The sequence below is a fragment of the Megalobrama amblycephala genome, linkage group LG16, assembly GCF_018812025.1.
Source record: "Megalobrama amblycephala isolate DHTTF-2021 linkage group LG16, ASM1881202v1, whole genome shotgun sequence".
Lineage (NCBI taxonomy): Eukaryota > Metazoa > Chordata > Actinopteri > Cypriniformes > Xenocyprididae > Megalobrama > Megalobrama amblycephala.
Window position 1 is genome coordinate 44,012,435 of NC_063059.1, and position 23,874 is coordinate 44,036,308.

The window sequence follows — 23,874 nt, forward strand, 5'->3', positions numbered from 1 at the left end:
GCACACTGACAACTGCTAGAGAATTCTGTGTTTAGCGTCATTGTTAGTGCACTCAACTCGCCTGGTGAGACACCTCGACCGACTCAGAGCAGGGTGGTTAGGATTGGAGGGTGAGTTTTAGAGGCGGAGCAGTGAAGAGAGGGGTGGGTTTGTTTGGGTTGATTTCAAATAATGTCTAGCAGTTTAAAGAATGATCAACTCTCTTGCAAGTCTTCTACGTTAACAGAGAAAGGGGTTGAGAATGTTGATGTCGTTATCAATAGCAGGAAAAGTATTGAAAACGCTGATTAAATTCTGTGATTTGGGATGTCAGCACTGTCGAATATTTATCCATTTTACCAGGGATGTTGGAGTCTGAAAAACTCTAGATAATTTCGGACACAGCATTGCGGTCACTGATTTGTCTCTCAAAAAACAACAACAAAGGATTTCAAGTGCGCATACATTTCCGATATCAGCTTGTTCTTGCCCTGCAGGCTTTTATTCAGTGCGTTCAGGTGACTGGTCAAATCAACTAAAAAAAGAAAGGTCTGCCATCCAGTCAGGGTCATTGAGATTTTTTTCTTTCAAAAACAGGTCAATTTCAGACCTCAGCAAATAGAACCGTTGTAGAAGAGAGCCGCGACTCAGCCACCACACGTTGGAGTGATATAGTACGTCACCGTATTCTGCATCAATATCAGACAAAAATGCCCGGAATTCCCTGTGGTTGAGCGCTTTTAAACGAATCAAGTTTATAGTTTTCACCACAGTGGTCATCACATCGTCCATCTGGAAGGCTTTGGCACAGAGCGCTTCCTGGTGTATGATACAGTGCATTGAATCTAAAGGATTAAACTGAATGTGTTCTCTGTTACAGTTCAGTCCAGCAGAAGAGCTCAAACCCAGAGTCCAGCTGTGTGTCTATAAAGAGTGAACAGATCTATGGATCCACCACGAAAGTTTAAGAGAGGAAAAAAACAGCCTGATCTCAGGTATAGAAGTGTGAGTGAATGCAGGGCTAGTTGTAACACAAACACAGTAATCTAAAGGATTAAACTGAATGTGTTCTCTGTTACAGTTCAGTCCAGCAGAAGAGATCCAAACCCAGAGTCCAGCTGTGTGTCTATGAAGAGTAACAGATCTATGGATCAGCCACGAATGTTTAAGAGAGGAAAAAAACAGCCTGATCTCAGGTATAGAAGTGTGAGTGAATGCAGGGCTAGTTGTAACACAAACACAGTAATCTAAAGGATTAAACTGAATGTGTTCTCTGTTACAGTTCAGTCCAGCAAAAGAGATCCAACCCAGAGTTCAGCTGTGTGTCTATAAAGAGTGACAGATCTATGGATCAGCCACGAATGTTTAAGAGTGGAGACAAACGGCCTAAACTGAGGTATAGGGGTGAGCGGGGCACAACCTAATGCGGGGCTAGTTGTAACATGAACACAGTAATCTAAAGGTTTAAAGTGCCCCTATTTTATTTTCCTAATTTTGTTTTGGGAGTCTCCTACAACAGGTTTACATGCATGCAAGGTCAAAAAACACTTTCGTTTTATCATAATATACATTTAATTTTACCTAAGTTCGAAGATAGAGGTGTTTGTTAGAAGCAGTTTGAAGAACTGTCTCTCTAAACTCCTTCTTTCCGTGAGCCTACGCTGCTCTGATTGGTCTACTGTGTGCACCGAAACGCCAAACGGAATGCCCTTTGCCATAATTGAATGAAAGCTATACATTTTACTGTATCAATTCGAGCCCGAATAATGAAATGTCTGAAGTAGAGGTCTTCACGGGTCCAAAAATTCATACCCGAACCCGAAGAGACCCATAATTGTGCTACACGGAACCGACCCAGGCCCAACTATTATTTTGAAAGTTGGACCCGGACCCGTGCAGCACCGAGAAATGCCACAAATGTACTACCCGGAACCAACGCGGACCCTTCATTATTTGAAAGCTGGACCCGAACCCGGCCGGGAAGACACAGACCCGACTGTCCCAAACATTTTTTTAGAAAAACTAAAATCTGAATGTTTATTGTACTGAAATCTTACTGATATGTCACTTGCATAATAATTTGGAACGCAGTGTAGACCTCTAGTCTGAAGTAGTCAATCAACCAGAAACTGATTCGCAATCACGACTGGAGTACGATGTTTCTCTATGGTAAGTGTCACCTTAGTTTGCGTAATTTATAAGACATGATAGCAGCGTCACTGTTATACTTTATGTAACGTTAGGTGCTTATTAGAATGCCAAGCGAAGCTGAAAACCTCTAAACATTTAGGCCAGATGTGTACACACTTTTTCGTCATAATGTCATTGTTTGACATTACAATGGGTATTTACTGTTTACAGAGAGAATTGTAAGACAAATCAGCTCAAATTAAATTAATTAATTTATAGGGAATTATAAAGTGTCACTTAGTTTACAACTGAGCAAATGAATTGTCCAGCGTTCATTTGCTTGGGCCGTAATAAGCTCTTTTAGCAGATATGAATATCCAACTATCGTGAAAACACTATTTAGTAGCAAGGTAACATTTAGATTGGCAGTTTAAGAAAGTAAATTTACAAGCACTTAACAAAGACACTTCTTTTAAAAAATCTACAGGAGACTGTTATTCTAACACAAACTAATATCTAACACAAATACGCACACACAAACACACCATCATACGTGGAGCAAACAGATAGGAAATTAAAAAGAGAGAGTTGTAAGAGAGAGTGAAATGATGAGCATTTCTATCAAAATATGCATTTCATAAGAACTGACCTGAACGAACCATGAATCACAGTAATTTAATGCACCAGTTCAGCTTTAGGATCTGGAAGCACTTTCTTGTTGCTTGTCTTTGAATGTGGATCCCCTTTTCAGCGTCCTTGGCTTGGAGAAAAGGGTTTTGCCAGGTTAAAAAGATGCGTTTTTTGTCTAGACTTAAACTGACAGAGTGTGTCTGCATCCCGAACAATGCTAGGAAGATTGTTCCAGAGTTTAGGTGCCAAACAGGAGAAGGATCTACCGTCTGTGGTTGATTTTGATATTCTAGGTATTATCAGCTGGCCTGAATTCTGAGATCACAATAGATGTGAAGGACTATAATGCGTTAAGAGCTCGCTCAGGTACTGGGGAGCTAAACCATTTAGTGCTTTGTAAGTAATTAGCAAGATTTTAAAATCTATACGATGTTTAACAGGAGGCCAATGCAGTGATGACAGAACTGGGCTAATATGGTCATACTTCCTAGTTCTAGTAAGAACTCTAGCTGCTGCATTTTGTACGAGCTGTAGTTTATTTATCAAGCGAGCAGAATAACCACCCAGTAGAGCGTTACAGTAATCTAGCCTTGAGGTCATGAACTAACTGTTCTGCATTCTTCATTGAGAGCATATGTTGTAGTTTAGATATATTTTTAAGATGGAAGAATGCGGTTTTACAGATGCTAAAAACATGGCCTTCAAATGAAAGATTGGTATCAAAGAGCACACCCAGGTTCCTAACTGACGACGAAGACTTAAGAATCAGGTATGGCCAGGTATCGTCTTGTTTCAAAGGTGGCTTTTTCTCCTCCCCAATCATAAACTAAGCATTCTCTCTAAGTGTTCCCACTCTCGGCAGAGAATACAGAGAGTACTGTTTAGATTTGATTTCTATTAAATGGAATATGATACATTTTACACAGATTTCATTCAAGCCATGATCTAAACTGAAAATAGAGATTTGCGTTCATACCAGACAGGACATGCTTTCAATCAGCATTCAAAAGTTATACAATTACGTGAATTGTGAATGTTTCTAAGGATACTTGGTCACATGTATAAGTTGTAGACAGGATATAGAATTATACATGTTTGGTAAGTCCATTTAGAATTGGTTTGGAACAATATGATATAGTTTATTTCTGTCTCTGTGGGTTTTTCTGTGTCATTCAGAGGTCAGTCAGTGAAAGAGGCCTGCCTTGTCTCTCTGTCTCTTTTGATCTGGAGATCAAACACTCTTTATCTTCTTGTGGCATAAAATTGTGTCGTCTTTTCAACCATTTGGTTTCTACAAATGGCTTGAAGGAACACTCCACTTTTTTTGAAAATAGGCTCATTTTCCAACTCCCCTACAGTTAAACAGTTGAGTTTTACCATTTTTGAATCCATCTCCGGGTCTGGCGGTACCACTTTTAGCATTGCTTAGCATAGTTCATTGAATCTGATGAGACCAATAGCATCTCGCTCAAAAATGACCAAAGAGTTTCAATATTTTTCCTATTTAAAACTTGACTCTCTGTAGTTAAATTGTGTACTAAGACCGACAGAAAATGAAAAGATGCGATTTTCTAGGCCGATATGGCTAGGAACTATACTCTAATTCTGGCATAATAATCAAGGAACTTTGCTGCTGTACCATGGGTGCAGCAGGCGCAATGATATTACGCAGCATGTCTCACAAATGTCTCCATGGTTGCAAGGCATGCTCCCTGTGCAAACGGGGTCACAGGCGCTGCGTAATATCATTGCGCATGTATTATAATGTCTGCATACATTGATTGCTTTTTATGAAACTTCACCTGTGTGTTTGTTATAGGATGCTGATCACACGGATATGACTATTGTGAGTCAGTTATAGCTAGGGGTGTGACGAGATCTCGTGGCACGAGAACTCGCGAGACTAATATGTGACGAGATTTCTCGTCGAGGCGAAAAGTAGTCTCGTGATGTTGTTGCCATGACAGAGTGTTAGGATGATTAGGAAAGAATATGCCACCGCTTCGTTTACATTACGCCTCCACTGTCGTTTTGCTTTGTATTTAAATAAAAAAACATTTAATTCAGTTGGATAACGGTCACCGCCGCTCCATATTTACAGATTTATGCGCGATCGCTAAAAGTGAAAGTAAACGCGAGCGCGCATTCAAACGCGTTTTCAATACCCTCATTTTGAAAGCGGCTCCCTGATGAATGCAAATACCTCTCAATATGAAAGCTATTTTAGGCTGGGCACTGTAGTTGTAACCATCTCTTAGCTCTGTATCAAAGAAAAACGTTGGTCTTATTTGCTCTTTGAATATTGAGAGAGTGTGATTTTGATTGCACTTATTATAAAGTGTTACCATAAAACTGAATAACAGTTTCTCTTAATCTTATTAAGCACAAACAATAAGGTTTCATTTGTTAACATTAGTTAATGCACTGTGAACTATCATGAACTAACAATGAATGACTATTAACTAACATAAACAAAGATTAATAAATACTGTAGCAAATATATTGCTCATTGTTAGTTGATGTTGGTTAATTGATGTTAATAAATGAGACCTTATTGTAAAGTGTTACCATTTTTATTTATACTGTTTTTATGATCAGTTTGGGGAAAGGAGTTCAGTTAGGAGGTCAAAAGTCGTAGAAGTTTATAAATCATGTACAGTAAGGTCTGAAGAGACTGAAATCATACAGAAGAGAAGTCAGTCAGTTGAGTTAGTGGCAAAACCTTTTACAGTACTTGAGTATTGTTGTCTTTTACTGCATATGATAATTCATACTCAGAAAGTAGAACTGAAATGACATTGATTACAAGATGATTAGTTAAAACATTTCAAACACACCTGCAGAATATTTTTTCTAGTCATGTATTTCGCCATTGAGGATTTCTTAAAAATAGTGTGTAAAAATCTCGAGTCTCGTCTCATCTCGTGAGATACCTGTCTCGTCACACCCCTAGTTATAGCACCACAAATTGGTAGCAGGAATTGTTTCACTTTCAAAATGCTTTGAGGTCACTAAGGTTGTAACGGTATGAGAATGCCACGGTATGATAACCGTCTGAGTAAATATCACGGTATCACGGTATACTGTATTAAACAATCAATTTTTATTTATATCATCAATTAAAATGACCAATAAATTAATTAAAATGTTTGTTTTCTCTATTCAGATTTCAATAATCAAAAACAATCAAATACATTTAATAAATTATTATGGATTAGAAATTGAACAACTTTTATTAATAATTAAAATTCAGAAATTCTGCTTTGACAATTCTTCTGGCTTTTATTTTTTTTAATACAAATATTATCAAAAATCATGGAAATGAAATTAACTTTTTTATAATTATTTTGAGAAGTACATTCTATTTAACAATCATAATAAATTTGTCAGTTAAAAACCGGTCTTTTATTTTGACGGGATGTAGTGAAGAGCTTTGAGTTTCGGTGTATTTGACAATGGTTTTTCTCAAATAAAATGATGAAATGCTCATTAAGCGCTATCTCAGAGCAACCGTGGATATGTTTGTGTTCATGTCCTCTGATAACGAGACGGCAAACACTTAAAAAACAATAAGAGCGCCGCGCATACTTAAAGGTGATAGAGAGGATTTTTTCGTCGACTGAGAATCCAAAGACTGTTACTGAGTTTTTGAAATGAGCGCATGCGTAAGAATAACCCCCCTCGTTCACAACACATTTCAAAGGAACGCCTCCCAAAACTCGTAAACACCCGTATTGGAACATAAGTGTTTACCACCGGCATTCGCTGTGTCATGTTTTTTGGATTCATTATGTCGGACTCACCGCAGGTAACTCATAATCTGCAGTTGTTACTCCTGTCTCCTGACAAAAACATTGCATGCGGCGCCTGTAGAGTGTGGAAAGTTACTGGAACGCGCAGCTGCGCTCGTCTCTCACACAGAACGCCATGGCAGTGATTGACAAGCCAGAGGGCCAATCGTTTACGCCAGTGGTTCCCAAACTGGGGTACGCGTACCCCTAGGGGTACGTGAGGTGACAAAAGGGGGTACGTGAACAAACTGCAGAGTAGTTCATTTAATTCTACCTTAAAATAATATTAAACCCGAACATGTTTTTCTAACTGCCAAAATGCTGTAAATCCAGTACATTTAATCAAATTACCTCATCATTTGCAGTCAAAAATTACTGTATCCACACATAAGATAGATTGCATGCAAAGTGTGCTGCCTTATATCGCGCTAAATTACTGTCGTTCTCGACAATGCACCTTTGTAAAAGTGGGGATTTAGCACTTACTTGCATGAAAAACAAATATAGACACACATAATGGATTCATTTCGATTTAAGACTCAAACTTTCTCCGGTACAAAAACATACCTTGTGTGAGTTCTTGTATTTAATGATGATAATGAGCAAGAATGCAATTGTTCCCAAATATCCACACGACTGCAAACGTGACATTATTATACAACAGGTCAAAAAACAAAACGTACATTTTAAACACAGTACTGTCAGTATTTACTCTATTTTGCAATGAAATAATAGTTCAAACGAAAACCACAGCAGAACTACAACACACGTCTGTGTTTTGTGAACAATTCTGCGGCTTTGAACGAATCGAGAGAGTCAATGATTCAATGACTCATTCACAGCCACTTGCTTCGATGACTCACTCATAAAAACAGTGACTTGCTGCCACCTACTGGCGGTTTTAGTTTAATATTTAAAAGTTTTATTTAGTTTATTTAGTTTACCATCTTTGCATATTTCTCTATTGAACATTTTTATTTAAAACATTATTTATTTTATAAAGTTATTCATAAAGGTAAAAAAAATGCACTGGAAAATCAATTTAGGGGGCAAATTTTGTCCCTTAATGGTAAAGGTGTGACTGCAGTCGAAGTGGAAGAGAGGGGGTACGCAGAAGGATGATGATCTCTTCAGGGGGTACATCATGCTAAAAAGTTTGGGAACCACTGGTTTACGCGATGATCGCGTAAATGATTGGCTGATGTTTTTAAGGCCCTACCTTGTGCACAGATGATGTATATTAATATTATTACTTTAAGTGCACCTAATAAATAGTCTTTTACCAGTTAGTAAAGACAGTTTCAAGTAATATTGCAAAAATGTATAAAACAAAACATCCTCTTTAGCACCTTTAAGTATGTAGTACACGAAACAGCGCAGCTCTTTCACACAGGCAGACACGTTAAACAGACAGATATATTTATACAGCAGTCTGTTTGCGTTTAATATTCAAAGACCCCGCCTAGACCATGTCGTGATCTGATTTATTGTACAGCTTTGCTTTCGTTTTATCCATCAGTCCAACAAATCGCGCGTTTTTACCTGACATCGCTGCGTTATACTGTACATTCCATTTTCATGACTGGATTCCGGGATTCCCTCTCCATCACGCACATCATACGACCTAAGTTATAAACGGAACACACCTGCATCTACACGGATGGCGTTCTCGAATATAGGTCAACATGTTTGATGTGTTTCCTCCTTTTGCAGGTAGGCCTACTTTGCGCCCGCATTGTTTTTGGATATCTACACTCGAGGACAGTGTAGATATCCGCGTTTGTTTTTCTATATCTAAGTATTCCCATACTGCAAATTGTAACTTATTTTTCAACGGGGCACAGAGAATAGAGATGGCAACTTTTGTCTCTGACATTGTCTGCTGTATGTGTGGGTGTGGAGCAAGTTTTGTGAAGTGGAAAGTTGTTGTCTATGTGCAAGTGAAATTCTGCGTCTTGATTTTTAAAAAAAATTTTTTTTACCATACCGTAAGTAAGCAAATGTACACGATATGATAATCGTACGTGTTCATACCGGTATATCGTTACAACCCTAGAGGTCACCCTCTTTTTTTTTTACCCGATTTGTTTCAAACTTCATCAGTGTAATGTCAATACACAGCAGATTTAGACCTGTGATAAGAATCGTGATATCTCAAACACTGTTGCCATGGCAATGCATCAAACTTTAATTTTCATTTTGGATGCATTTCAGATGCTTAGCATGCTTCAAATAGCATGAAACTCGATACAAATGTCAGAGATGTCAACTAGTGGGCAAAACCGTAAAAACAGGCAGGGAGGAGGGCCTCTATAGCGCCATCTTTGATTGTGGGGGGTTAGTTTAAACTACAGTCACCAAACACGGCACACATATTGACCTCATTAGGCTGGACAACTTTCTAATTTACAGTCATTAGCTCTGACCAACAGGAAGTCAGATATTTTGGTTTGAATGTGGATTTTTTTACACACAAACGCATAGACGTAGACTCTCTCTCTCTCTGTCCAACCCCCCTACCCCCTACCACCTCCTCTCCTCTCCCCTCCCCTCTCACTCCTTCAGTCTCTGTGTGTGTGTCTGTGTGTGTCAGTGTGTGTATTACAATCTTGATTACTGGTTTTTAACCCTTTTACGGATTTATTGATAAACTTATAAAACTTTTGAACTGCAAATGATAACTTCACATGCATTTGAAATTGAGCCATGACACTATATCACTATTTGGACTGGACTAGTTTTCTAAATGTTGTTTGAGTTACAATTATTATTACATGACATCTGTGATTTCATGTATTGGGAGGTCAAAAACACATGAAGAAAAGTGTTGTCCGCCATTGCCCACCATGCACAGTTGCTCTTAAGCCACCGGAGTGGCGGTGCCACCAGGCTTGGGCCCATCATCGCTGCTTGCAGCTATATTTTAATGTGTTTTTCGCGGTATTCACACTGAAAACCAATGCTGCCGCTTAGTCTTTGTGCCACTCACTGGGTGTTACAGCAGTCATAGCGGCCAATAGTGACGTCAAGTGCTCACCCTCTGTAGCTGTGTTTTGCAGTGTTCTTTGCCAATCTCAGTATTGTTCATTTTTAATGATTAAAAAATGTCATTATTTTAAAATGTTTATTAAAAAGTTATTAAAACATATAGTGATTTATATAAAAATATTGACAAAATATTTTAGTTTTGTCTATTTTTTTGATTACATAAAACAACAATTTAAGCTGTCATATGGTCGTGTTACAACGTGCCCTTCACATGTTACAATGTACCTCACCTAGGGGGCATATTTTCATATTTCACTTCCATTTTTTCAGGGAAAATAAAGAAAAAAGTATGTCATTTAAAAGTGTCATGTGATCGTGGTTGATGTTCACCTGAGTTGAATTAATTCTGTAATTATGTAGTTGATTTGAATCCCTAATTCCTAATATTACCCTTTTTCTCAGTTGCTTTGTTACATTTTTCGAATTTTGATTAAAATTTGCAAACCAGTAAGTTCATTTCTCAAAATAATTGTAATCAAAGTTTGACACAGAATATTCCAGTAAATGTGCACAACATGTATAAGTCTGTATGCTTTTTATTTTACTTAGTTTTGAAAGCAGTTCAGTCCAGCAGAAGAGATCAAAACCAGAGTCCAGCTGTGTGTCTATGAAGAGTGACTGCTCTATGATGAAGCCACCAATGTTAAAGAGTGGAAACACACAGCCTGATCTCAGGTATATTATTTCTATATAAGTAATGGTTATAGTATTTTATTTTTATTAAATTGTTATTAATATACAGCAGTGTAATGATCTGGATTTGAACAAAAAAAAAAAATTACTGAGTTCCAATCCTGCAAGATTTTTTACACTCCTCATTCTGATTTAAGGTTAAATCTTCTATCCAGACAAGGTGAAAACAAAACTTAAAATTTGTTGTTGTTTAATTAATTTAGGTGCTGCAATGCACATCATACATCACTCAAACACATGATTAATAATTGAAACATTTCAGAAACCTAATTATGTTCTGTGTCCCATTATACAGCAAAACAAAAAAATAATATTTTTTTGTGATTTATGGCTGTTTACTTTACATTAACTTGTGTAATAATGTGTTGTGTTTTTTTTTGTTTTTTTTTAATTTTACAGCCATGAGTCTAAACCTGCTGAAGTCCTCAACACATTGAGATCAAATCTGATGAAGAAGTTTGAGTGTTTGTATGAGGGAATATCAAAGCAGGGAAACCCAACACTCCTGAATGAGATCTACACAGAGCTCTACATCACAGAGAGTGAAAGTGGAGAGATCAATAATGAGCATGAGGTGAGACAGATTGAGACACAGTCCAGGAGAGCAGAAACAGAGGACACACCGATCAAATGCAGTGACATCTTTAGACCTTTACCTGGACAAGACAAACCCATCAGAACTGTGCTGACAAAGGGAGTCGCTGGCATTGGAAAAACAGTCTCTGTGCAGAAGTTCATCCTGGACTGGGCTGAAGGGAAAGAGAATCAGGACGTCCAGCTCATATTTCCACTTCCTTTCAGAGAGCTCAACTTGATGAAGGACAAAACACTCAGTCTTTCAGACCTTCTTCATGTCTTTTTCCCTGAAACAAAAGAAATGGAAATATTCCAGTGACAAATATAAAGTGTTGTTCATCTTTGATGGTCTGGATGAGTGTCGTCTGTCTCTGGATTTTCAGAGAGATGTGAGGTTGTGTGATGTGACTGAATTAGCCTCAGTGGACGAGCTGCTGATGAACCTCATTGTGGGGAATCTGCTTCCCTCTGCTCTCATCTGGATCACCTCCAGACCAGCAGCAGCTGATCTCGTCCCCTCTGAGTGTGTCCATCGAGTGACAGAGGTACGAGGCTTCAGTGACCCACAGAAGGAGGAATACTTCAGGAAGAGAATCAGGGATCAGAGTCTGGCCGACAGGATCATCTCACACCTGAAGTCATCAAGGAGCCTCTTTATTATGTGTCACATCCCAGTGTTCTGCTGGATCTCAGCCACTGTTCTAGAGAAGATGTTGAGGAAATCACGGAAAAGAAAGCTCCCCAAGACTCTCACTCAAATGTACACACACTTCCTGATCATTCAGACCAACATCAAACTTGAGAAGGACTATGAGACAGACTATGAAATGAACGTGAAAGATGAAGACGTGATCCTCAAACTGGGGAAACTAGCTTATCAGCAGCTTGTGAAAGGAAATCTGATCTTCTATGAGGAAGACCTGAGAGAGTGTGGCATTGATGTGACAGAAGCATCAGTGTACTCAGGATTGTGCACTCAGATCTTCAGAGAGGAGTTGGGCTTGTATCAGGGGAAAGTCTTCTGCTTTGTTCATCTGAGCATTCAGGAACATCTAGCAGCTCTATATGTGCATCTCTCCTTCTTAAACAAGAACATCAATGTGTTTGACCAGATTACCAAACCAACTAATGGAGACAAAGTTTCACTATCTGATATCCATCAGAGAGCTGTGGATGAGGCTTTAGACAGTAAAAATGGGCATCTGGACCTTTTCCTTCGTTTCCTTCTGGGTCTGTCAGTGGAGTCTAATCAGAGTCTCTTACAAAAACTAATGACACAGACAGGAAACAGATCTCACAACAATGAGAAAACAGTTGACTATATTAAAGAGAAGATCAGTGAGAATCCCTCTCCAGATAAATACATCAATCTGTTTCACTGTCTGAATGAACTGGGTGATCTTTCACTAGTGAAAAAAGCTGAACGCCGTACGTATGGAGGATTACGTCATGTGAAACTCTCCTCATCTCAGTGGTCAGCTTTAGTTTTTGTGTTGTTGACCTCAGAGAAGACAATGAAGGTGTTTGACCTGAACAGATTAATTGGAGGCAGAAATGATCAGTAAGTAACACTGAGTACAATCATTACAGTCTAAAACATTATGAACAAAGAGAAACAAAGAAATCAGAGATTTTTCAATTACAGGGCACAGACTGATTTCTGGGATGTTGTACGTAATTTGCGGGTGCTTCTCAAATGGCAGATGTAGACATTAACAAAGTACATTTACTTGAGTACTGTATTTAAGTACACTTTTTGAGTATCTGTACTTAAGTATATTTTTTTCTGGAAACTTGTGACTTTAACTTCACTACATTTGAAGACAAATATTGTACTTTTCACTCCATTACATTTCTATCAAGCTTCTCGAGTAAAAAAAGTCGTTAACAGCTTTGAAAATCAGTGGATGATTTTTTTTCTCCTTCTCTAAAACGTGATTGTTTTTTGCAGATGACAGACAGCCTATCAATAATGACTCGTGTAATGCCATGTCGGGAAGTTCAGTGATTTCCCAGCATGTTTTGAACACTGATAAGTTAGAGTAGAATAGAATAGAAAACTTTTATTGTCACTGTACAGCTGTACAACGAAATTTAGTCTCATTCAAGTGCACACACATACAAATAATACACGTAAGAAAGAAATATATAATAAATAATGAAAAAATATGTGCTCTTTATATTTTGAATAAAGAGTATATTGCACATCAGAAATTGCACAAAGCCCTTATTGCAAGGGGGAAGAGAATCTTATAGCACCATGAGAAAAACTAGAACATTTGATTGCAAAAAGCTTTCTTGCATATGTAATGTAACATTATGTTAGGTGGCATTTAGAGCTTGTACAGCTATTGGATAAAAACTGTTTTTGAGTCGGTTTGTCCTTGTTCTAATGGATCTGTACCGTCTGCCTGATGGAAGCAGATCGAAAAGAGAGTGACCTGGATGAGATGTGTCCTTTATGATGCTGTAAGCTCTCTTGAGGCAGCGAGAACTGTGTAGGTCCTCCAAGGTTGGGAGACGGCACCCAATGATTTTCTCAGCAGTCCTGATGACCCTCTGAAGCTGTTTTTTGCACATCACAGTGCAGCTGGAGAACCACACACAGAGGCAGTAAGTGAGAATGATCTCTATGGTGGAACGGTAGAAGGAAACCAGCAGACTCTGAGTGATGTTGTTCTTCCTAAGGACCCTCAGAAAGTAGAGTCTCTGCTGTGCCTTCTTCACTAATTCTGTGGTGTTCATGCCCCATGTCAGGTCCTTCTCAATATGAACTCCCAGGAAACGGAAGTCTGTTACCCTATGGGATGAAGCAGCGGGGTAGGCTGACTCATCACCCCCTGAGATGAGCCCTACTACTGTAGTGTCATCAGCAAATTTAACAAAGGTGTTGCTGGAGTGGAAAGGTGTGCAGTCATATCTATAGAGGGTATAGAGCAGGGGCTAAATACACAGCCCTGAGGGAAGCCGGTGCTGAGACTAAGATGAGACTAAGAGCTGTTGAGATGTGGGGGCCTGCTCTGACCCTCTGTGTGCATCCTGTCAGGAAGTTCTTAATCCAAAGACATATGGAGTTAGGCAGACCCAGGTCTAACAATTTACACACCAATCTGTGGGGGAGGATTGTGAACGCAGAGTTGTAGTCCACAAAGAGGAACAGAGTGTAGTTCCCCCGCTGCTCCAGGTGAGTCAACACAGTGTGACGAGCTACAGCTACTGCGTCCTCCGTGCACCTATTTGCCCTGTAGACATACTGATGTGGATCAAAGTTGGGGGGCAGAAATGATAGAATATATCTCCGTACCAGTTTTTCGAAGCACTTCATTATCACAGGGGTAAGTGCTACTGGCCGGTAATCATTGAAGCTGGTAATGGATGATCTTTTGGGCAGAGGGACTATAGCGGAGGATTTCAAGCAGGGTGGTACAACAGACAGGGATAGGGATTTGTTAAAGATTGTAGTAAAGATCCCAGCCAACTGGTCTGCACAGTCTTTCAGAACATGTCCGGGGATGCCATCAGGGCCCGCAGCTTTCCTGGGATTGATGGCTCTCAATGTGTGCCTCACCTCATGCTCCTCCACAGAGAGGGTGAATTTGCAGTTGCTGTGGGCCGTTGGGTGCTGTATGGCTGTATTGTGTAATTCCACCACAAAGTGGGCAAAGAAGAGGTTCAGCTCCTCTTCCAGCGAGGCGTCACCCTCAGCAGTTCCATGGCCGGACCTGAAGTTGGTGAGATGCTGAACTGCCTGCCACACCTGCCTGCTGTTGTTACTATCCAGATGGTCATCAATCCACTTCCTATAGTCAGCCTTGGCTCTTCTGATGCCTCTCTTCAGATTGGCTCGGGCTTTGCTGTAGAGAGCCCTGTCGCCAGACCTGAAGGCATTGTTTCTCTCCTTTAGCAGCTGCTGGACCTCCCTGGTCATCCAGGGTTTCCGATTGGGATAGACCCGGATGTGTTTGTCCACTGTTACAATGTCTGTGCAGTTCTTTATGTAACACAAGACAGTATCTGTAAACACTTTGAGGTCCTGGTGTCCAGTATGTTAGCTCTTCTGGTAGCACACTTTACATGCTGGTGAAATTTTGGGAGCACTGCTATAAAATCTGCATGGTTGAAATCCCCCGCTATTATGTGCACGGTGTCAGGAAACATGCTCTGCTGTAAGCTAATGTTGCAGTACAAGTGTCTGAGAGCCGAGTTAGCGTTAGCATCCGGTGGAATGTACACGGCAGTTATCATGACCACAGGGCCTGCATTTAACAGTCACACACTCCAGGTCCGGGGAGCAGTGACTGGCTACAGTCACTATGTTAGTGCACCAGTTGTTATGAACATACACACATAATCCCTCTCCCCTGCTCTTACCGGAGTCACTGGTCCTATCATGATGTTGTACCGTGTAGCTTGTTAGCTCGATAGAAGAGTCCGGAATGGATGAATGTAACCAGGTTTCAGTTACAAGTAAAATGGAACTGTCCCTGCCGGCAAAGTTTGTTGCAGCCAGTAGTCTCAATTCATTCATTTTATTTGTGATGGATCTTGCGTTGGTGAGGAAAAGGCTGGGAAGTGGTGGTTTGTATGGCTGCTTACATAGCCTCGTTTAGGAGATTGTGCCGGTCATAGACGTTGTTTGCCCAACAGAATATATTGGGAATTAGAAACACATAAACCACTAATAAAACAAAGCACCGAAAGTGAGAGTACTGAGCAGCAGTGTCTATGCACGCTGTCATCTTGGTACTACCTTGGTACTACCTACCTTTTGATTGCAAAATGGAAGGAGTCAAGTCATCTTCATTCATATAGCACTTTTCACAATACATATTGTTTCAAAGCGGCTTCACAGTGACAATAGGAAAATTCTAATCGAGCTTAAGTTGGTTCTTGATTGAATCACTTCCGTTGTAAAAACTGTTAATGATTACTTTAGGGGCTGCTTAGATGACATCTTTCCTACTGAAAACCGAATAGCTTTAATGTATTCTTGCCTATAGTCTATAGTCTATATTTGCGTGTTTGTGTATTTGCGCAAAAGCTTGATCTTTTTTTTTTTTTAAGTGATATTTGCCAAATTACTTTACTGGTACGCATAATACAGAAAAATTTGTTGTGTCTGTGGATCTATGCGAACTGGAATAATTTTGATAACATTTTGTCTATACATAGAAAGGAAAGGGAAATGGGCCTTCGCAGGTTATAGATTAGTTGAAATGTCAGGGCTGCGTTCCAATTGTCTATGAAACCTATATTATTCTGCGAAGACTGTAAATAGCGTGAAATATGTTAATATAATTATGTGTAGAGCTGCAGGATTAATCCTAAAAAGATCATGATCTAGATTCAAATACCCACACAATCTCTTTACTAAATGATAACAATTCGCCTTTCTATTAAACCTTTGACAAATATCATACCGAAACATTCAAATCTGTGTTGTTGCTGCTGCTGAGCCGGAAAGAGCAGTTATCATATAATGTTACAGGTATGAAACGGCTCCAAAAACAGCCATTTCAACCACACAGTATCATTATTTCTTTCTTCGTAACAAATATTCAAATTATCACAGAAGAACTGGGATAAAAGTTTACATTTTGCATATAAACACTGATGTCTATGATCAAAACAGGGCAAAAACCTTTTGAGTGTATGGGTTCATTATGAACTGTAATGAACAAAATAAACAAAAATTGTGTTTTCAGAGATGAAGGCATACTTGCTTTTTTTTTTTTGTGTGTGTAAATTAATCACTGAACACTAAACTGCCAATAATGTAAGCCACTGGGAGACACAGACGGCTGTCATTCACTGCATTGCATTAATAAAAAAGCCAGTTAATATAAAGATTTTTAATACAATAAAGTTTCAATAGTATTTACGTGCCGTGATCGTGGTGGCGGGAACGTGTGACGTAGCCATGAGCACTTACTAGAGCCTCTCATTCTAGTGTTTAATGCTGAGGAGGACTCGAGTCTACAAGCTTCAGAAGAACTGGACTAGGAAAGACACAACCTCACTAGGATGCAGCCTTTTGTTTGAGAAGCTCCCAATATCAATATGTGGGAGACTCCTAGAACTGGAGGATGATTGACATAGTGATAACCATAGCAACGGACGGGACAAAAAAATCTGATGTCAAAATTGATCTGTGCACTAAGTGTTGTAGTGTAAATGAAGACTAATGAAGACCTGCCACAGCTACATTGACAAGAAAAAGAAAATAATTACCTTTTTATTTTCAAATAGTGGCACAGAAAACACAGCAGATGAAGTTCTTCAGAAGCTGCTGCCTGTGGTTACAGCAACTAGATCAGCTGTGTAAGTAACACTGAGAACAATCATCACTGTTAAAACATTATCACATTTCTAGCTTAAACATTATAAATTAATGATTTAATCAAAAATATGTCACTCTTAAGCTTTTAAACATAACCATTTTTATGACATTTGTATTATTTTCAAATGCGCATTTATAATGCATGTATGATAAACATTTATATTTAGACTTTTTTATATATTAATTTTAATTTGATATAAATGTTAATACATTAGTGAGATCAAATCAGAGTGATTGAGATTGTAATGAACATATAATGATTTTAGATGAATCACAGTTAATGTGTTTGATATCTGATATTGGATATCACATCACATCAGTGGTGAGGCTACATAAGGTCAGGGTGGCACTGACCCACTCAGATTGATGGCTGCTCCTCCCAATCAAATGACACACCAAATAATTTATTTGTGGGAAAAGAGAAAAATCACACATAAATGGCAATATATATTGCTCAAATACATGAATTTAACCACTCCTGGTTAAGCATGAAAAACAAAAGATTTATTCAAATTCTGAATGGATTGTATATAGTATAGAAAGTTTAGAGCGTTCCCTTTATAATAATTAAAAAGCTGTCACCAATCTTACACTGAACAAAATTATAAACGCAACACTTTTGTTTTTGCCCTCATTTTTCATGAGCTGAACTCAAAGACCTAAGACTTTTTCTATGTACACAAAAGGCCTATTTCTCTCAAATATTGTTCACAATATTTGGCCTTTTATTGTATTAAAATATATGACCTTTTACTGTGGCCAGCCTAAGGCACACCTGTGCAATAATCATCCTGTCTAATCAGCATCTTGATATGCCACAACTGTGAGGTGGATGGATTATCTTGGCAAAGGAGAAGTGCTCACTAACACAGATTTAGACAGATTTGTGAACAATATTTGAGAGAAATATGCCTTTTGTGTACATAGAAATAGTCTTAGATATTTGAGTTTAGCTCATGAAAAATGGGGGCAAAAACAGGTGTTGCATTTATAAATTTGTTCAGTGTAATTTTGTTCTTTGTTATGAGAGGATTTACCACCATGCAGAACTCAGCACTGGACAAAAACTCTGACTTTGAGCATTGAGTGGATTCTAGCTTAAACACCTCTGATTGGCCATTGTGTTTAAGAAATCAGCAGACTGTGATTGACTACATTGCTCAACGCTGCAAAACATGCTGTAATTAAAAATGTTTGACGCTCAGCCTATGATTATTTACCTTATGTTTTTTGCTCATATTTTTTCCATTGGTTATTTTAGCAGTCTCATTAGACATGATGTCACACTGCTCAGGCCCCGCCCACGGCTGCATTACCTTGCCACTGCATCACACAGCACCTTTGTTGAAGAGTGATTTACACACAACAAATCTAAACCAATGGAGCAAAAAATAGTATACAAATAAACACTAACAATGAACATGATGATGGAAAAAGATGTGCAGAAAGATGAGCAAAATGAAAAAAAAAAAAAATTTCTGACAACTGAAGAGGAATCTCATTTAATTCACATTTATATTGATCAAATTCATCTTTTTTCCATCTATAACACTGTTTGTGTGAACATGATTAGATGAATATCAGTTACATTATATCATGCAGAGTTGCTTTTATTAGAAATCTTTAAAATTTACATGGGCTACAGAGAGAGTGAAGAGTGTGTCATTGTTCTCTACAGGTTGGAGGATTGTGGTGTCACAGATGAAGGTTGTGCTGCTCTGGCTTCAGCTCTGAGATCAAACCCCACACACCTGAGAGAACTGGATCTGTCTGGGAATAATCTAGGAGACTCAGGAGTGAAGCTATTCTCTGCTGTACTGGAGAATCCTCACTGTAAACTGGATACACTGTGGTAAGATCATATGTGTCTCTTACATGAAACTGTGTTACTGTTAATATTGCAATTTCAATAATTCATAAAGTAAAAAGCAAAACTGTTGAACAACATGATCTAATTACCATTCATCAATTTAATGTCAGGTCTGTTCATATGATGTAAGAGAATTAATATATTTTTGTTTGAAGTGTACTTATTTCCTCCTGCTGTAAGTTCATGTGATTAACCTGCAAATGATTAAACACATGAGCTGCTCCTCATTAAGGTGATACTACTGTACTGATAGTCACACTGAAAAACACGCTTTGACATCAACATTTAACACTCATTACTTTAAACACAACAAATCTCAGCACAGTCATGATTGTATAATTGCTTATTTATCATTTAACAAATAATATCCCTATTATTTATAACAAGCTGACCTCAAGTACCTGTTAAGTGCAGCTGGAAGCAATGTGAAATGCGAGCAAAAGTCTTTTTCCTCGTCAGGAAAGAGACTTTTGAAGGTATGTAGGCTTGTGTTTTATGTAACCGTTTTTTTTGACATATGTTTGACAAATGTATTATCAAATATAGGCGTTTATAGTGTATGTATATTAACATTTATCTATAGACTTTTAAAGGGAAAACAGATGGTATTTAATGTATTTCGTAGGAATTTAACTTCGTCAGCTATAGAAAAATCCTATAGTTTCCCCCTGATATTTAGTGACAGTTGGCATGGGCCGCTGTCAGATGACAGTTGCTCGCCCCCTCTTTCTTCCCTGTCCTGTCCTGCCCCACCCACTCCCTCCCTTCTTCTCACAGCCGTCCACACACACTTAAGATGATTGTGAGGTAGACTTGAGCTGAAAGAGACTCTAAGGTTCGTAAAATTAACCTCTTCTGTAACAATTTTCTAGATTTCTAGATGTGATATACAGTTTTAATTTATGTCAGTTTTTATATAGTCTTTCTCACATAATCTCTTAGAATAACATTAAAACTCACTGACATAATTGTTTAAAAAGAGATATTGCACAAATTATGAACATACAATTATTTAATAAATATTTCTGTTGAATTTGACTACGTGTGTTATGATAATGTTTTGTGATCTATGACACAGACCAAGATCATCTAACATGGTGATTTGAGTTTGTTATTGGTTTCTCTTTGATAATGAAGTCTCTGTTGATCTAAGAGAGTGAAGAGTGTGTCATTGTTCTCTACAGGATGGATAAGTGTGGTGTCACAGATGAAGGTTGGGCTGCTCTGGCTTCAGCTCTGAGATCAAACCCCTCACACCTGAGACTACTGTATCTGTCATGTAATAATCTAGGAGACTCAGGAGTGAAATTCTTCTCTGCTGTACTGGAGAATCCTCACTGTAAACTGGAGAAACTGTGGTAAGATTATATGTGACTCTCAAATGAAACTGTCACTGAATTTTATAATTTAATTTATGTAATAGGGGAATCAAACCATTATTACAGTTAGGGCTGTCACTAACGGTTATTTGGTAATCAAGTAATCTGTTGATTATTGTGATAATAAAAATAGAGTTAAGCAAACAAAGGCCTTTTTTTAATGACTTAAAATAAATATATACAGGGTTTGAATTGAAGAAAAGGGAGTGAATATTATTTATACTAGATAAATTATTCACAGTTGGCAACGCTATTTACGCTATTCACACTAGCTCCGTCCACCAGTAACTTGTTTTAAAAAAGAGTCACAGAATTCATCATCTTCAGTGGCGTAGAAGTAGAGAGCAAAGGCCTTTGCACGAAATTCACATGCAAAATTTTCACACGTTAAAAAATAATTCAACCTCACATTATGTATATAAAATAATGCTTTTTAAAGCAGAAGTTAAATTCTCTTGACTAAAAATTAAAATAAAAACAAAAACACACACTAATTAGCTATATATTTATATATTATTAGTTGCTGCTATCATAAAAATAGACTTACTTGTAGGTTTAAAATTCTACATATGGCACATTTATTATTCAACAACAAACATTTTATCAAAATGTATAATTTAGTCAAATTATGGCGATCCCATTCTTTTGAGCTCCATCTATTTGGCGCGAATGCGCATGGCGGCGCTCACTCACGGAAGTATGAAGTTTAGAGGAGAATGAGATTCGCTAGCAGAAGGCTCGTCTACTCCTGACAGCAAAATGGAAATTTTGTATGACTTTCTAACATTTACAGATGGAGAATATACCTGTGAAATATAAGTTATGCGCTTAGGAAAACACCACATCACAAAAGCATTAAACAGTGCAATTATCTGTCAGCACATGAATCTGTCAGAGCATCTGACGGGGCAAGCCGCTTTAAACGATAGGCCTACGTGTTAACTATATCTTAATATTTCAAGTTATTTTTAAAGCCTTTAATATTAAGCATGTCTCATGTTTAGGCCAAACTATATTGTGCATTTCCCCCACAGCAGCACTCTGCATCCACCGATGTTTTTCAGATGCGCTTGTATAAAACTAAGTGTATATTGATATAAACAGTATCGCCTCATTCCATATCGTATATTTAAATATATCGGTATATCATACAAACTCAATATACCACCCAGCAGTAATATATATATATATATATATATATATATATATATATATATATATATATATATATATATATATATGTGTGTGTGTGTGTGTGTTATCTGTGATGTAGTTAATCTGGTTTATTTATTTTTTATTTTTGACTGGTAGAAGTTCTGAATGGTTGGTAAGTTAAACAATTGTGTAGGTAGGCTGGTGAGAGGCTGGTTTCAACACCCTGCATATATAATAACAATGGTGCAATAATGTATGATTCAAATAAAGTATCAAAAGCAAGTAATCATACAGTTTTATAGAACAACACTTTTAACATACATAATATAATGTACATTGTATAAACAACCATATTATGTATTATAACAAATGCCTGCAGAGAGTGACTGCATTGTTGTTGTCCTACTTTACATCAGATCAAATCCCTATTTAATACTGGCCAAATGACATTCAAATCAAATTTTAACTTAATCTTTAATATTTGGCAATTGCTTTATGACAGGAATGCTACAGCCACTGTAATTTCTTGAACAAGAATATTTGGACATCATACTGCTTTTTTGTTACATATTGTATTGCAATAACTTTATTGCATGTTCACGGGGGCTGGGTTTATGTAAATTTCAGGGTTAGTGATGTCACTAAGGTGCCATCTTCTCAAGTCACGTTTGATCTCGTTAGTCTCCGTGAGATCTCGTCTCACTGTGAAATCGTTCCTACAATAAACAGGTGTGTGGTCTCACGGTCCTACTCAATCATCTAGTGTGTACGTTCAGAGGATAACAATGTTAAAAATCGGTTGAAACTGTCATTATGTCTGTGATCTCCCACAGTTTTGAAATTAAGATTTGAAAATCGTCTACTGTGTCCCAGGCCTAAATGAAGTGTAAGGAATAATGTTTTTCTATGTTCAAGTGTCTTTAGAGTTGAGGTGATTGATCTGTAAATGATTTAACTAGGGTTGCACAGTGTACCGGTACTATGGTAGTATCACAATACTAAAGCTTCAAAATACTGGCGATGCCATTGTATTTTTTAAACGGTAGTATCGTCACCATAAGGAATGTTGTATGTGTGGCAGGTACACTTCAATTGAACATGCATGCCTGCAGATTTTTATATTTGAAACATTAATCTCATAACATTATTTGTGCAATTGTAATTGAAGTGCAATGCAAGCGTAATGTCACTTCACGCAGCTTCTGTGCAGTGCTAAGATGAATTTTGTTTACAATGATTCATTTGACTGGTAATAAAAGCCTGTTATTCATTCTTAATACTTCATAATGAAGTATTAAGAAAAAAATCTGGTCAGTTTTCATGTGTTTATGAAAGTTTGGTTCATTTTGTATACTGCATGGTATCGCGATACTGCTTGGTATCGTGATACTTCAGCTGGTATATTATTGTAAGAAATTTTTATGGTATCGTGACAACCCTAGATTGAACACAAGGAGATACGATCAACATTAAACAATCTCTACTTTAAACACACTCAATCCCAGCACAGTCAGGACTAGTGTTGTCAAGAATATTGATATTTCAATATTTGTATTGATACTGAAATATATGAAAGGATTCCAATACTCCTTTGTGCAGTATTGATACACCAATACCAGATGCGCTTTCTTTCTCTACTCTCTGACAGCGAGTTCACACACCCTCCTGTCTCATTCACTCCGGTTAAATACTTTTGGTGTGTCCCGGTCTGAATTTCAGTGTGGCACTGTACAAATTCTACTCATTTCTGCAGATTTCACGCTCCCATCCGAAGCGTGCACATAATAATTCTAGTGCCAAAATGAGCTCTCTTTGGTGGCTTACTAACTGTCAAATACACTCAGAAATAATGTCAAAATGCTCATTTTGGTGTGTATTAATCTAAACACAGTCATAAACAGTTCAGGAAGAATGTGTAACAGTATTTTGGATTTGTGTGGGTCAGGTCTTAAAGGGACAACAGCCTAATAAACATGCCGCTCTTTATGTTCTTAATTTTAATCAAACAACAAAAGACAAAGAGAAAATGACTGATTATCTTGTGTAACTTTAATTGATTATTCTGTATTTCATTTTACAATGATTTTACAGTGATATCCAATGTTATTTTAAATTTGATTAATCTGTTTCTTTATTCAGTTTCATACCTGAATGCTACTGTTAGACCTACCTGAAAAAATAAAGCAGTCCATTTCATTTGTATCTTTATTCTAATGTATTTATTTTCTATTGTTAATTTGTTCTTATTTCATTACAATTTACTTGTTATTTTAATTCAATTTA

At 37.7% G+C, this 23,874-nt stretch overlaps 1 pseudogene; it reads left to right on the forward strand.

Annotated features, from left to right (window-relative positions):
- Positions 1–23,874, forward strand: part of LOC125249074 — a 31,926-nt pseudogene that overhangs the window by 3,357 nt on the left and 4,695 nt on the right.